Below are 5,847 nucleotides of genomic sequence, written 5' to 3'. Positions count from 1 at the left end.
ATAAAAATAAAATAAAAATATCCTCTTGCTCAGTGAACAGAGGAGAACCATGTGGAATTATTTTCACATTAATTTGATGCATAAATTATTTTTAAAAAACGAATTAGGGTTAGGGGTTTTTCAATTCTTCATTCATATTGAATTACATCTTGTCTCTAAATTTTTATATGTTGTAGTCTCTGTCTAGGTGAACAATTTAAGCATTTTTTCAAAGACATAGGAGATCTCTAGACAGAGATCTTAATTTTCTAAGTTTTTATGCATTTTCTATTCAAATAATTATATGGATTACTCTGAAGTACTATTGCTTTTGGATTCACCTGAAAGACTTGCGGCAAAGGTGGATGAAGTTGCTCAAGTATTGAGACTTTCTTAAACAAGTGGGTGGTCATGCTTCCTTTCACCATAACAATTTTTTTGTCTACGGAGGTTTCTATAAATTGATAGGAATCATGATATTGAGAGCTGCCATTCTTCAAGTTTCTCTATTAGTCTTCTGATTTTTTTTTTACTTTTTGGTGGGAGAGAATTCTGCTCCGCTTTGGATGACAGACATAGTTGAGGTGTTTTACAGTTTTCATTTTTGGATTTTGTTGGTTTTTGCATGATTGTTTGATTTCAGTGGTAATATTGAGTTCACTAGTAATAGTGAGGGTATTTTTAATCATAACTGGGCTTTTTAAAACAAATAATAAAAATGATATCTATTTCTATCTCAAAAACACTTAGAGATGAAAAGAGTATAGGTTCTAGCCCGTTTTTAATTATCCATTATTTAAAATATATTATTACAAAGATAATCAGCTCTAAATAATCATAGGGACATGAAAGTAAGATGCATTGAATTAGCTTGTTGTCACCCTTTTTAAAGGACTGCTTTATCTAAACTGCAGAGCAGATGGCATCAGGGCAAATACTAGAATGTACTACTTATTAATGTAATGGAAGCATAATATGGTAATGTCGATTATGCATCTGATGATATGAATATTAATATTCTTATTAGTGTCGTCGAGGATGTGATTGATGTCTTGCTTGACAGTATCTTAATTGTTGACTGTTATTTAGATGTTCAATGATATGATCACAATTTCAAAGATTGCATACAACAATATGATAATCATCCAATTGTGGCTGGAGGCAAGATTTTTGTTTTCATAAGTCGTTCATTTAGGCTCTAGTTGGGGCAGTTGCAGCTTATTAATAAGCCGTTGCGGATAAGCAGACAGACTGTTTTTTGCAATTTGAAAACGACTGTATTCCAACTATTTTTGGACAAATGATCATTTTGACCCAATGTAGTAATGTTGTTTGCAACAGAACTATCATACTCATAAAAATTAACTTCAGAACAGTACAAAAAAATAAGATATACCTCTCACTTAACAATGAGTATTATGATTACTAAAATAAAAAAAATTATTAAAATAATATTTATAATATGATAATATTATTTTAAATTCAGACGACGTATGTCACGAGCTACGTCGTCCTCCAGGAATACTATTCATTATCGATCACTCTCAACGGTGAAAACTGTCAGCCTGTCTGCACACATAAAGAAGTCACACTTCTCTGTGATTCTCAGCGAGCATTTGTAGAACTCTCTCGTAGCTATGTGTCTGACATGATGTCAGCAAGAAACTTTGAAGTCCACAGTGACACATCAATCCTCGAAAAGTCTCAGAAATATTTGAGCTCATCTTTCCTAATTGCTTTAAAAGAAAATTTATTAGTCATAATACAAACAGAATTTGATAAAAAAAGTAATTCATTGTAGTTTTGTGCAGATGTAAGATCTCAGAAAACCCAATATATCAACCAACGAATCTGTCACTGTAAAAAGACAATAAACCTTCTAAAAAAAGGGTTCTCCGTTGTCTTTAACCAACATAATATCAAACTCGTGTGTATCACATATGCATATCACCAAAAAAAGTCATCTAGAAGAACCTCAAAAACCGCAGCATCGAAAAGAAGAGAAATTTGATTTTCTTCATTAATATTTCACATGTGACACAAACCAATAGTGTCTAACAGACCATCCAGAAGAACCTATAAAGTCAAACGTCTTATCATTGATCTCTCAAACCCACCAAAATAAAAAACTAAATAAATGCAAATGGAAAAAAAATCTTTCAAATTGCGTAAAAAACTCAAACAATCAAAATATTAAATAAAGACAGAAAGGAAATAAGCATGAACTGCATAAAATAAACAAGAATTAGTCCATTCATCATCCAACAATGACGTCTGTAATCAGTTATCTCAATTCAATCATTTCCGCAGCACCTTCACAATCTTGGGTGCAACCCTTTTGTGATTCTACTTTTGCCTGCGGTATAGATTGTCTTATGTAATATTCAAATGCTTCAAGCGGGACGTGTAAATAATCATCATCGGTCATGTTGAAATTTACGTCATTGGTCGAATGATGCTATCGAATATAGTTGTGGAGAGTCATTGTAGTCATTGCAAGCTACACATGTTTTAGAAAATGATATGTCGGCATATCACGCAATATGACCCATTTTTTAATTCCAAATGCTCTTTCAATTACAACGTGTAAGCTTGAGTATCTCATGTTAAACATTTCATTCCTACCCCGAGCAACATTGTTGGATCTGTCAAAGTTGGTGTCCAAGTTCTCATGTATAACTCCAAACTTAGTCTTCGTTGCCACAACCCCACCAAACATACGGTCCAACTTTTCTTCCAGATCAGAGTCAATTCCACTGAACTTGAATTTCTTAGCGGCTAACACTACCTGCAATATAAGGGGAAGAAGTGGATATGTCCATATGGTTCAAGAAAAGAATGTAATGAAAAGAAAGTCTTTCATAGATAAGTTGTTACCTCTAATTTCTCAGCCCATGATGCCTTCAAAGCATCAAAAGTATATTTGATTGGATTACAATCCAAGCCCGTGGATCCTCATTTTAATTCCTTCCATAAATTTCAATACTTTTTAATTAAACTAACTTGTTCTCAGTTGCATCCTATCATACTTCCTTCCCGTCATTTCATTGAATCTCTTCATAATATTTTTTTATTCTTCCTTATTAAAATAGGTTGTGGGTCTATTTTTCGGTTTAATCTCCTTAAGATAGAGATCGCAACATATGATCCCACATAGCTGAATAACCGTCATTTTATTTAACCATTACGTTACTAGCATAGAAAAAGCTAAACATAAACATTTGACAGAAGAAGTAATTAGCAAAAATCACAACCACACGCCAACTCCACAACCACACTCCATACCTTTACACCAACACAACCACACCTCACATCTCCACAACCCACAGCTCCACTCCACACAACTCCACAACCCTACACACAAACACCTCCACACAGAATAACTTCAATACCTCCACACAGAACCACGCCTCCACATAAAAACAAAAACCACACAGAACCAACACAACCACAAAACCACAACTACAACCTCCACACAACCACAACCACCTCCATATTGAACCTCACCTCCACACACAACCACAAACCACACAAAACCAACATAGCCACTCAACTACAAACCACAACCATCACTACACAGAACCACACATCCACACAACTACAAACCATACACAACCAAAAAACCACACATCCACAAATCACACCACCCCACAACTCCATACCAACACCTCCATACACATCCACAACCACACACAACCAAAAACCACACAGAACCAACACAACTATACAACCGCAAACCACAACCACAGTCGCCACAACCACCCCAACAATCCACCACCATTAGCACTGACACTGAACAAAATTTCACTGCAACCACCACCAACAATCCACCACTAAAATTCGACCAACTGACCAGCAATCCACCATCGCTAAAATTCGGCCAACCTACCAGTAACTACCATAACTAATCATCACAGTAACAAACTAATCACAACACCAATGGTGTTCTTAACAAAATCACAAAAACTAACATCACAACACAAGTACTCCTCTCAAATTCATAGAACAAGCCATCACCACATCATTCAACAAAAGAAATCGCAGAAAACCAATATCAGAGAACCTCCAAAATCCCCCACCGCCTTTCCAACCAGTTAAATCATCATATCAGTAACCAAAATCATCGCACTACAAGTAATGCCCTTATCAAATCCACAGTATCACACCAACAATAATAAAGAAAATCCAACACCAATGTAAAATCACAGGAATTGCAAAAACAAAAATTAAAAAAAATTACAAAATCCAACAGCAGTGCACAACCACCTAAAAATTATCGACCAAATAGAGCTAAGAGAAACTAAAACCATTGCAAAATCAAAATGCCATAAAAAATAGTGGTAGAGAATACCGTGGGCTGAGGGAGAGCAAAGGAACCTAGCACGACCGAAGAATAGATGGGATAGGGAGATCAAAGTAACCATCAACATAAGTAAAATCTTGCCAGCAGAACCACAAATCAAAGAGGAGGCAAGCGGGAATCTTACCTTTAAGGCAGAATCGCGAGTAAGGGGAGAGCGACAACGGAGAGAGAAGCTTAGTGGCAAGAGAGTGGAGGGAGGGGGTAGCGCATTAAAAGTCGAATGAAAGATAATACGAAACTCGGGTCACGGGGTAGAACCCGTGGCCCAAATTTTATCAAAATTTTATAAAACCGTCACCGCGTTGCATTTATCAAACGGGGGGAAAAAAAAACAAAACCGCTTTTGCGGGCTGCACCGCGCAAAAAACACGGTGCCTTAATGGGCATCAATAATGTCTCATGATAGATTAGAAACTTTTTAAAGCCTCTTTCTTCTGAGAGAAATTAGCTAGAAATGAACTAAATTTGTATAATTCTTGGATCAGAGGGTATCTAAGTTCTCATTCAATATAACTTTTTTAGTTATTAATAAAGAACATGCCTTGTGATCAAAAAAAGAATAAACAGTGCCAACTTAAGGTTGTAAAATGCCCATATCTACTTCTGCTAATTCGGGTGGGTGACTGCAGGTAATGGCCATTGGTAATGGCTTTTATTGATGATTTCTCATCTGATTGACTTTAATATACCATTATATAAGAGATGATATTATGAATCAGCTGTGAGGGATCAAGTTTTGATGATTAGTTTGGGGGGAATAATTTTAATGAATATGCATTCCCTTTTTAAAGGAATTAGCATACATGCCACACAATTCTTATGTATTTACACATTTAACACAAACTTTCATATCTACATGTACAACACTCAGATATTTAACATAGCATTAAAAAATCTGCTGTTACATTATATAAATGAGATGTCTTTTCATGTATAGGTTTGTCACATCAAAGTATAAATGTATATATGAAAGTTTAGAGGCTAAATACATAAGAACTGTGGTATGTATGAATTTTCAAAATTAGTAATAATGTCCTATCATTTCTACATTAATCAGCCTCTCCCCAAAAGGAATGAAAAGTAACACCTAAACGAGGTGCATATCTTTAAATTCACACCAATGATGTGTTTAATTTAAAAGTACAAAAATAATGCTGAAAAATACATATACATAAGTGTACTTAACCGACTTATTAAATTTATAAAGTTGTCCACACTTACATATAATCTCAACATTCAAAGAATTTGCATGGCACAACTTGTGCATTGAGCTTACATGATTGTGCACATTTACATATAGCATAAAAAATATCTGAACTTCAATAAAAACAGTTTAAGTATGTTCAAACCAAACAATGAGTTAGATGGAATGTAAACATCTACAAATAACTCAAAATTATTTAAGAGCTTACATGAAAATACACAACTTGTGCATTGAGCTTGCATGATTGTGCACATTTAAATATAGCATAAAAAATATATGAACTTAAATAAAAACAGTTTAA

The sequence above is a fragment of the Phalaenopsis equestris genome, unplaced genomic scaffold (assembly GCF_001263595.1).
Source record: "Phalaenopsis equestris unplaced genomic scaffold, ASM126359v1 Scaffold000140, whole genome shotgun sequence".
In the NCBI taxonomy this organism is placed as follows: domain Eukaryota; kingdom Viridiplantae; phylum Streptophyta; class Magnoliopsida; order Asparagales; family Orchidaceae; genus Phalaenopsis; species Phalaenopsis equestris.
Note: the sequence above shows the minus strand (reverse complement) of the source record.